This window comes from Procambarus clarkii, chromosome 31, assembly GCF_040958095.1.
Source record: "Procambarus clarkii isolate CNS0578487 chromosome 31, FALCON_Pclarkii_2.0, whole genome shotgun sequence".
Classification (NCBI taxonomy): Eukaryota; Metazoa; Arthropoda; class Malacostraca; order Decapoda; family Cambaridae; genus Procambarus; species Procambarus clarkii.
Window position 1 is genome coordinate 7,327,745 of NC_091180.1, and position 11,546 is coordinate 7,339,290.

The window sequence follows — 11,546 nt, forward strand, 5'->3', positions numbered from 1 at the left end:
TCCGGCTGACCCCTGACACTCCGTTGGCCAGACAGTTTGTGTTGTTGTGTACGGGCCAGCGGGGCCCCACCTACCGTAACACTAAACTGTTGCAGGTGGGGAAAAAGGGTCAGCCGGGGGAGTGGGTGGTGGGTGGAGACTACCAGAGTAATGATGGTACGGGAGGAGCCCAACTGCTGCCTAACCTCAAGGGGAAGTGTCGGCAGTCAGCCCGGGCAGGAGAACTGCTGCCTAACCTCAAGGGGCAGTATCGGGAGTCAGCCCGGGCAGGAGCTGTGTGGGCCTTGGGTGGGCCGGGGGGTCCCAGGTGTGCCCAGTTCGGCATCACCACCAGGGACCGCCAGGTTGGTGACCGGAAACAAGGTGTCTTCGGTGATGTGGTGAGCGGCCTAGATGTGGTGAGGGCAGCAGTTAACCACAGTGACATTACGGAGGTGAATGTGGTAGACTGTGGTGTTGTGCTGCCACTCTAGTTCACTGTACCATCACCATCACTACTGTGGTGTTGGGCTGCCACTCTAGTTCACTGTACCATCACCATCACTATTGTGGTGTTGGGCTGCCGCTCTAGTTCACTGTACCATCACCATCACTACTGTGGTGTTGTGCTGCCACTCTAGTTCACTGTACCATCACCATCACTACTGTGGTGTTGTGCTGCCACTCTAGTTCACTGTACCATCACCATCACTACTGTGGTGTTGTGCTGCCACTCTAGTTCACTGTACCATCACCATCACTACTGTGGTGTTGTGCTGCCACTCTAGTTCACTGTACCATCACTACTGTGGTGTTGTGCTGCCACTCTAGTTCACTGTACCATCACCATCACTACTATGGGGTTGTGCTGCCACTCTAGTTCACTGTACCACCACCATCACTACTGTGGTGTTGTGCTGCCACTCTAGTTCACTGTACCACCACAATCACTACTGTGGTGGTGTGCTGCCACTCTAGTTCACTGTGCCATCACCATCACTACTGTGGTGTGCTCCCACTCTAGTTCACTGTACCACCACCATCACTACTGTGGTGTTGTGCTACCACTCTAGTTCACTGTACCATCACCATCACTACTGTGGTGTTGTGCTGCCACTCTAGTTCACTGTACCACCACCATCACTACTGTGGTGTTGTGCTGCCACTCTAGTTCACTGTACCACCACAATCACTACTGTGGTGTTGTGCTGCCACTCTAGTTCACTGTACCACCACCATCACTACTGTGCTGTTGTGCTGCCACTCTAGTTCACTGTACCACCACAATCACTACTGTGGTGTTGTGCTGCCACTCTAGTTCGCTGTACCATCACCATCACTACTGTGGTGTTGTGCTGTCACTCTAGTTCACTGTACCACCACCATCACTACTGTGGTGTTGTGCTGCCACTCTAATTCACTGTACCACCACCATCACTACTGTGGTGTTGTGCTACCACTCTAGTTCACTGTATCACCACCATCACTACTGTGGTGTTGTGCTGCCACTCTAGTTCACTGTACCATCACCATCACTACTGTGGTGTTGTGCTGCCACTCTAGTTCACTGTACCACAATCACTACTGTGGTGTTGTGCTGCCACTCTAGTTCACTGTACCACCACTACTGTGGTGTGCTGCCACTCTAGTTCACTGTACCACCACCATCACTACTGTGGTGTTGTGCTGCCACTCTAGTTCACTGTACCATCACCATCACTACTGTGGTGTTGTGCTGCCACTCTAGTTCACTGTACCATCACTACTGTGGTGTTGTGCTGCCACTCTAGTTCACTGTACCATCACTACTGTGGTGTTGTGCTGCCACTCTATTTCACTGTACCACCACCATCACTACTGTGGTGTTGTGCTGCCACTCTAGTTCACTGTACCACCACTACTGTGGTGTTGTGCTGCCACTCTAGTTCACTGTACCACCACCATCACTACTGTGGTGTTGTGCTGCCACTCTAGTTCACTGTACCACCACTACTGTGGTGTTGTGCTGCCACTCTAGTTCACTGTACCACCATCATCACTACTGTGGTGTTGTGCTGCCACTCTAGTTCACTGTACCACCACTACTGTGGTGTTGTGCTGCCACTCTAGTTCACTGTACCACCACCATCACTACTGTGGTGTTGTGCTGCCACTCTAATTCACTGTACCACCACCATCACTACTGTGGTGTTGTGCTACCACTCTAGTTCACTGTACCACCACCATCACTACTGTGGTGTTGTGCTGCCACTCTAGTTCACTGTACCATCACCATCACTACTGTGGTGTTGTGCTGCCACTCTAGTTCACTGTACCACCACCATCACTACTGTGGTGTTGTGCTGCCACTCTAGTTCACTGTACCACCACCATCACTACTGTGGTGTTGTGCTGCCACTCTAGTTCACTGTACCACCACCATCACTACTGTGGTGTTGTGCTACCACTCTAGTTCACTGTACCACCACTACTGTGGTGTTGTGCTGCCACTCTAGTTCACTGTACCATCACTACTGTGGTGTTGTGCTGCCACTCTAGTTCACTGTACCACCACCATCACTACTGTGGTGTTGTGCTACCACTCTAGTTCACTGTACCACCACTACTGTGGTGTTGTGCTGCCACTCTAGTTCACTGTACCATCACTACTGTGGTGTTGTGCTGCCACGCTAGTTCACTGTACCACCACCATCACTACTGTGGTGTTGTGCTACCACTCTAGTTCACTGTACCACCACTACTGTGGTGTTGTGCTGCCACTCTAGTTCACTGTACCATCACTACTGTGGTGTTGTGCTGCCACTCTAGTTCACTGTACCACCACCATCGCTACTGTGGTGTTGTGCTACCACTCTAGTTCACTGTACCACCACTACTGTGGTGTTGTGCTGCCACTCTAGTTCACTGTACCATCACTACTGTGGTGTTGTGCTGCCACTCTAGTTCACTGTTCCACCACTACTGTGGTGTTGTGCTACCGCTCTAGTTCGCTGTACCACCACCATCACTCCTGTATCACCATCGACTGCGTGTTTTGATGCCAATGTAATTTAAGGACACACCTTTATCACTATATCATCATAACTTCACTATCTTTGGTATTTAACACTTTGGTATTTATACTTTGGTATCATATACCTGACAGTCACGGCTGTATCACCATCAATGCTATATCTTCCCAGTACTGTAACCTGCCATTGCTGTATCACTGTAGCTTCACTATCACCTCTATATATCACCATCATCTCAGGCCCCACACTTGGGGTCATATACTTACCATGTTGAGTAACAAATTGTTGGTGTCACCATATGACAGCTGTTGTCACTGTTGTGTCACCAACAGCTCACTATCACATAACACATCAGTTACACCAACATCATTTCTCTTTCTCTGCATTATCACCTCATTCTGATATTTTTCCTCCTTACATTTACCGATATATCACTATCACTGCTACAGCACCACTACTTAAGGCAAAGACTTACTACTCAGCACCTTACTACTTAAGGCAAAGACTCAGCCTAAATTGCTGCATAGCCACATCAGGAGAAAAACAACAGTAAAGGAACAGGTTATGAAATTAAGGATAGGGGCAGAAGGATTCACTACAAACGACAAGGAAGTGTGTGAGGAACTGAATAAGAAGTTCCAAGAGGTCTTCACCTTAGAGCAAGGAGAAATCCCAGAGATAAGAGAGGGAATAGCTAACCAGGAACCACTGGAAGAGTTTGAGATTACCAGCGGGGAAGTAAGGAAGTATTTACTAGAGTTGGATGTGACAAAGGCTATAGGCCCAGATGGAATCTCCCCTTGGATACTAAAGGAAGGAGCAGAAGAACTGTGCCTCCCACTCTCCATAGTGTATAACAAATCACTGGCAACAGGGGAACTGCCAGAAATTTGGAAAGCAGCTAACGTAGTCCCGATATACAAGAAAGGGGATAGACAAGAGGCACTGAATTACAGACCAGTGTCCCTAATCGGCATATCATGCAAGCTGATGGAGAAGGTTGTGCGAAGAAAGCTAGTGGAGCACCTGGAGCGAAAGAACTTTGTAACACAGCATCAACATGGATTCAGGGATGGCAGGTCCTGCCTCACAGGGTTACTTGAATTCTACGACCAGGCAACAAAAATAAGGCAAGAAAGAGAAAGGTGGGCAGACTGCATATTTTTGGATTGTCAGAAAGCCTTTGATACAGTGCCACACAAGAGGCTAGTGAAAAAGCTGGAGATGCAGGCTGGAGTGAAAGGGAAGGTACTCCGTTGGATACAGGAGTACCTAAGCAACAGGAGACGAGTCAGTGTGAGGGGTGAGGTCTCAGATTGGCGAGACGTTACGAGTGGAGTCCCGCAGGGGTCAGTCCTTGGACCTATACTGTTTCTGATATATGTAAATGATCTCCCAGAGGGTATAGAATCGTGTCTCTCAATGTTTGCCGATGATGCAAAAATTATGAGAAGGATTGAAACTGAGGATGATAGTAGGAGGCTACAAGATGACCTAGACAGACTGAGTGAATGGTCCAACAAATGGCTGTTGAAGTTCAAACCGAGTAAATGCAAAGTAATGAAACTAGGCAGTGGAAATAGGAGGCCAAACACAGGATACAGAATAGGAGATGAAGTACTTAATGAAATGAACAGAGAGAAAGATCTAGGAATTGATATCACACCAAACCTGTCTCCTGAAGCCCACATAAAAAGAATAACGTCTGCGGCATATGCGAGGCTGGCTAACATCAGAACAGCGTTCAGGAACCTGTGTAAGGAATCATTCAGAATCTTGTACACCACATATGTAAGACCAATCCTGGAGTATGCGGCCCCAGCATGGAGCCCGTACCTTGTCAAGCACAAGACGAAGCTGGAAAAAGTCCAAAGGTATGCCACTAGACTAGTCCCAGAACTAAGAGGCATGAGTTACAAGGAAAGGCTGCGGGAAATGCACCTTACGACACTGGAAGACAGAAGAGTAAGGGGAGACATGATCACAACCTACAAAATCCTCAGAGGAATCGACCGGGTAAACAAGGATGAACTAATCAACACTGGAGGGACGTGAACAAGGGGACACAGGTGGAAACTGAGTACCCACATGAGCCACAGAGACGTTAGAAGGAACTTTTTCAGTGTCAGAGTAGTTAACGGATGGAATGCATTAGGCAGTGATGTGGTGGAGGCTGACTCCATACACAGTTTTAAATGTAGATATGATAGAGCCCAGTAGGCTCAGGAACCTGTACACCAGTTGATTAACAGTTGAGAGGTGGGACCAAGGAGCCAAAGCTCAACCCACGCAAGCACAAATAGGTGAGTACTACCTTACCATCACTGCTATATCACCATCACTGTCATATCATCATTACCTCAGTATCACTGCTATATCACAACTATACTATCACTGCTATATCGCCTCATTATCACTGCTATATTACCATCACCTTACTATTGCTGTCATATCACTACCTCAGTATCACTATCACACTATCTTTATTATATTACTATTTCTGCTATATCACAGTCACCTCACAATCACTCAGGTGTGTTGTGATACTACCATACTGGTCCATGATGAGTTGTGATATTACCATACTGGTCCATGGTGTGTTGTGATATTACCATACTGGTCCATGGTATGTTGTGATATTACCATACTGGTCCATGGCATGTTGTGATATTACCATACTGGACCATGGTGTGTTGTGATATTACCATACTGGACCATGATGAGTTGTGGTATTACCATACTGGTCCATGGTGTGTTGTGATATTACCATACTGGTCCATGGTATGTTGTGATATTACCATACTGGTCCATGGCATGTTGTGATATTACCATACTGGACCATGGTGTGTTGTGATATTACCATACTGGTCCATGCATGGTGTGTTGTGATATTACCATACTGGTCCATGCATGGTGTGTTGTGATATTACCATACTGGACCATGGTGTGTTGTGATATTACCATACTGGACCATGGTGTGTAGTGATATTACCATACTGGTCCATGGTGTGTTGTGATATTACCATACTGGTCCATGGTGTGTTGTGGTATTACTATATGGGTGTGAGGTGGTGTTATGACCACACATACACCAGTATCATCATACTGTAGCTGGTTTATGATGTGCTCAAACTGTATAGTGACGTCTTGGTTGATTAGCCTAGTATCACGAATATTAACTTATGTAATTATTCTTTTCTGGGGGAGCCCCGTCGGCTCCCCGGAGCTATCCCAGGCTGATATGCTAATGTCAGACTTTGGCATCAGTCATGTGTATGGAGTTCTTAGGCCTACAGGGGACCACGGCCAGAACCGGGCCCCCTCAGAGAGGCAAGGGGAGCAATGGCATATAGAAGCCCCCGTGTAGTTGGAAGCATTCTATGTCTGCCATCGACCGGAACAGGCACCCAGAAAGTTAAGCGCCCCAAAACAAACCCCTATTCTGGTTAAAATTGCTACCAAAAACCGAACTAGTGGATGGAACTCCCCAACCGAAAACAAGCAAACTAGTGTGACGTCACACACCGCCGCGCCGCTGTCTGCGCAGCTCCCCCCTCCCCGGGAGGGGGAAGGGGGAGCCCCAGACCCCCCGCGCCGGCTACCCACACCTCAGTTCTTGAGGCTGATGCTATAGGCAATGGTCGAGTGCTCTGGCTCCGGTGTCACTACTGCACTGTGCTTTGCGTGTGGTGTTGGTTTTGTGGATGCGAGAGCCAGGAGTTATCTTCAGTACTCGGGCTGCATGCGCCTAGGGCTGCCTTCCCTAGGTGCCCTGTAAGTACTGCCCTTGGGGCTTGGGGCCACCTTCCACAGGCTCCTCGGGGTCTGCCTCTGCTGGTCCATTTTACCTTTCGGTTTTTCGGCCGCCTGTTGGGCTCTTGGGTGTTCTGTTCTCCCTTGTTACCGGCAGGTAAGAGGCAGTTTGCACTGGTAGGGGCGCAGGGTGCTGCTCAACTTGTATTTCCCGACATCGCGGCCGGCTCTGTTCCTTGGGGTTTTGTTTTTCTTTTTGTTTTTGCCTGGTGGGGGGTTCTGTCATTTTATTCAGTTTGTTTCTGCCCTTCCACTGTTCTCCTCGGTGGCGCCCCCTGCTAAGTCCCCGTGAGTGTACACGTCTCTGGGGTTCAGCTTTAGAAGTTTGCTTGGTAGTTTTGGGCGCCGGTTTGCAGCACCCTGCCTGGGATTACCTGAGCGCGAGTCCTCTTAAAGTAAACGCTCAGGACCCTGGGAATCCCCTAGGGGGCGCGTGGGTCCAGTGGATGTGACCCCGGAGTCCCCACTCGCTGTGTGCGAGTTTGAGGGTTGCTCGATCCCCTTGTCTCAGGGTGACCCTCATTGTTTTTGCCTCTGCCACGCTGCCTGTTGGGTCGGTGATACTTTCGACCCTGAGTCCTGTGAGTGTTGCTGCTTGCTTGTGACTCAATTTACCCAATCCTCTGATGATTCTATTCGGGTACAGGCGACGCGTGCGTTGCAGTCTAGGTTTCGTCTGTTGCAACGCGCTCGGTTGGTTGCTTCCCTGGATGCCCCGGGGCTGCCCCGCTTTGCTTTTCCAGACCCGGACTTGGGGGTGGGGGTCGCTTCGATCCTGGTTCAGTCCGCACCTCCTCGTCCTTCCCCTTCTGTTCGTTCTGGTCCCCCGCCCCTGCTTCCGGCCCCGAAGAACCTGAGGGTTTCGTGGTCGGAGCAGGGGTTACTTGATCTCGAGACTCGGGCAGCTTCGGGGGGTGCCCCTTCCGGGGGGGCGGCAGAGGCATTCGAGTCTTGTCTCCCGGCCGAAGCTTCAGGGTCTGACCAGTGGGCCCCCCTTCCTCCAGCTTTTTCGGCTGCTCCGTCCTTGTCTTGTGGGGTCGGGGCTTGGGGAGAGGACTCGGCCTCGGGTCCTGTGGTGACGGACCTCGAGGCTGGGGAGGGGCTGACTTGGGGGCCTTGGGCCCCGCTGGACCCCGCCTGGGTTTTTTTTCCCACTGAGCGGGGCTTATTGTTACAAGGAGTGGGGTTTTCTTTTCCCCCCTCTGCGTACGAGTTGGATTTGGTGTCGGGCCCTCCCCGGGTTCGGTTCCGTGTTCCCCCGGGTATGTCGGTTCCGTCCTTCCGGAAGTTTTCGGCTTATCACATCCAACCTGGTGTGGTGCGAGCGGCCTTTGCAGCTTACCTCCTGCGTGACCCGGATTATGCCTCGGAAATGGATCAGTCCACGTTCAGGTTTGGGACTTCGTTCCCTTTCTGGCTCCGTTACGAGGTTCCGGAGTCATCCTGGCTAGCAGACTGCCCCTTGTTTGGTCTGGTTTCCTGGCATTCCTTCTGTCGTTCCCGCACGCTGGAGTGGCGGGAAGCTTCCACGGTGCTTCAGGTTTTCCTGGGGGGCGAACTTGAGTACCTGAATGAGTGCTTGTTTGCCCCTGCCCTTCCCCGTGATGTGGGCGTTATTCAGCTCCATGTGCAGGTTCCCTCCCTTTCGGCGGCGCTCGTTGCGGAGGACTTGCGCGCCCGGGGCCTTTTGTGTTCGGCCTTGCGGTTCTTTTCCCTCCTGGAGCTGTCTTCGGATAGGCTCATGGAAGATGTGGGGACGCTTGGGTCCGTCCCGGGGTCCGGCACCTTGTTCTCAGCTGCGCGTTCGTCGGCTGCCTTGTTGAAGCTGTTCACGCCGATTTTGCGGGATGCGGTTTCCCTGTTTTATGCTTCCCGTCTCGCGTGTCGGCAGGCGGTGCTGGGTTCCTCCGTGGAATCTGCTTGGGCTCTGGCTCTTAGGCGTTCTTCACCTTTTTGTCCTCTCCTGTTTCGGGAGTCGGCCGTGGCGCAGTTTATTCAGGCTGCGTCGGCGGCTTGTCGTCCGATGTCGGACTTGTTGGTTTTCCGGGGGTCCCGGGGTGGGTCTTCCCGGAAAGGTCGTGCCAGGGCTCGGGGTTCCTCTCGTCGTGGTAGGCCTCTGGTGTCAGGTTTGGGGTTGGCTCCTCCTGCGGACCCTCCCTCGTCTGGTCGGCGCGGTGTTCGCGCTGTGCGGGGTTCTGGGTCTCGTAAGGGTCGCCGGCCCTTTCGCGGTTTGCCCCTTGACGGGGCGATGGGGGGGCGGCTTGAGCTGTTCGCCCGCGCCTGGTCCCACGATTCGTGGGCCTTTCGGGCCGTGTCTCGCGGCCTGCGGTGGCGTTGGGTGGCCCCTCCCCCTTTGGGGGGTCGGGGCTGGCGGGGCAGGTTTCTTTCCCTGCGCTCTGTCGAGTCGTCTTGGAGTGGGTACGCTTGGGCGTCGTCGAAACGACGTCGTCCCTCAGATGGGTTTCCCGTCTGTTTCCGGTTCCGAAACGGGACTGCGCGGACCTGCGGTTCATTCTGGACTTGTCCCCTCTGAACCCCTGGGTTCATTGCCCCTCCTTTCGGATGTCTACGCTGTCTCAGGTTCGGCTTCTCTTGGAGCCGGGAGCTTGGATGGTGTCCCTGGACCTCCGGGACGCTTATTGGCATGTCCCGATTCATCCGCGGTTCAGGGACTGGCTCGGTTTTGTTGTGGGGCGTCTGAGTTACCACTTTCGTTGTCTCCCGTTCGGGTTGAACCTGGCACCTCGCGTGTTCACGTGCCTTACACGGGTTGTGGTGGCTCGTTTGCGTCTCCTAGGTGTTCGGGTGTTGGCCTACCTCGACGACTGGCTGGTTTGGGCTCCCAGCCAGTCAGCTTGCTTGCTAGCTAGGGATTTGGTTCTTTCCCAGCTCGCCGAGTTCGGGTTCTTGGTGAACTGGAGGAAGTCCCATCTGGTTCCCTCTCAGGTTCGGACTTGGCTGGGTCTCGTTTGGGACTCTCGAACCGCCTCCTTGTCTCTCCCTCCGGAGTCTCTCCTGCGGCTGCGGTCCCGCCTTCGTCTGTTTCTGGAGGGCCCTCGGGTCACCCGGCGGTTGCTCGAGGGGCTGTGCGGGAGCCTGAACTTCGCGGTGGTGGTCTACCCGCCGGGTCGGGTTTGGCTTCGACGGCTGTTCTGGTTCCTTCGGGGTTCCCCCTTCCGCCTTTCTCGCGATCGCAGAGTTCGACCCCCGGGGGCCTTGCGTCGGTTGCTGCGTCACCGGCTTCCTCTTTGGGTTTTTCAGGGTTCAATGCCTTGGCGCCTACCCGAGCCCTCGCTCGATGTGTACACGGATGCGTTGTCTCTCGGCTGGGGTTTTGTGACCAGTGCTCACCAGGCCGGCCAGGGGCGTTGGGATCCGTCCTTCCGTCGAGCTCACAGCACGGTGCGGGAGTTCGCGGCAGTGTGGTTTGCTCTGGGGAGGATTCGGGTGGCCCGCGGATCGACGATTCGGCTCCATTCGGACTGCTCTCCGGTGGTTCATTGCCTGAACTGCGGGGGTTCGATGCGGTCCTTGTCTCTTTGGGGTTGGTCGCTTTGGGTGACTCGTCTGCTGAGTTCTCGGGGTTTGGCTCTCCTGGCGGTTCACGTACGGGGCGTGTCCAGTGTTTTGGCCGATGCCCTGTCTCGCTTCGTTCCCCTCTCCACGGAGTGGACGGTCGACGACGAGTCCTTCCGTTGGCTTTGCCAGACGTTCGGGTGCCCCGAAGTGGACCTCTTCACGTCGGCGTGGTTGCGGCGTCTTCCCGTTTATGCGGCGCCCTTCCTCGATCGCGAGGCCGTCGGGGTCGATGCCTTTCGGCTAGACTGGTCGAGGTGGGGGTTCCTGTACCTCTTTCCCCCGGTTCGGCTGTTGCTCCAGGTCCTGACTCGCTTAGAGACTTACCAGGGGAGAGTTGTCCTTCTGGCCCCTTGGTGGCCGGCCCAGCCTTGGTTTCAGGCGCTGGTTGCTCGGTGTCCGAACCCGAGGGTTTTCCCGCGGCTCCGCCTCTTTCAGCAGATCGGGCCGGTACGTCACGTGGCTGGTTCGATCTTCTCCTCAAGTCTTCGCGTATGGTTTTTTTGACTCGAGTCTATCATCATCTCTATGGTGATCAGGTGGCCTCCTTGTTGGTGTCCCACCTGAGGGCTTCTTCTCGGCGGCAGTATGAAGTTTCCTGGCGGTCCTTCCGTTTCTTTTTGCGTCTTCGTCGTGTTAGCTCCTTGTCTGTTCGGGTGGTCTTGTCCTTCCTCTCGTGGTTGTTTCAGGACCGTCATCTTATGCCTAACACTGTCGCTTCGTATCGTGCGGCGCTGGCGGAGCCGCTTCAGCTTGCTTTCGGTATCGATGTTACGTCTGCACCGTTTCGCAAGCTGTCTCGTGCATTGTTTCACCTCCGGCCTGCTCATGCGCCGCCTGAGCCGTCCTGGTCTTTGGACAGAGTGCTCGCTTTCCTTTCATCTCGTTTCGTTGTGGCCCCTTTGGTCCAGGGTTGTTTCTCCAAGGCACTTTTCTTGTTGGCTTTGGCCTCTGGGGGTCGGGTAGGGGAGCTTCATGCTCTCCTCCGGCGCAGGGGTTTCTGCTCTTATGGTCGTGGTGATTGTTTTGTTCGTTTGCAGCCGTCTCCTTCTTTTCTGGCGAAGAATGAGACTGCTGCTTTCCGGAGGGGTCCATGGGTGGTTGATGCTTGTTTGGTCAGGTCGGGGGTGCATCATGTTTTGTGTCCGGTTGCGGCGCTTCCCCGTT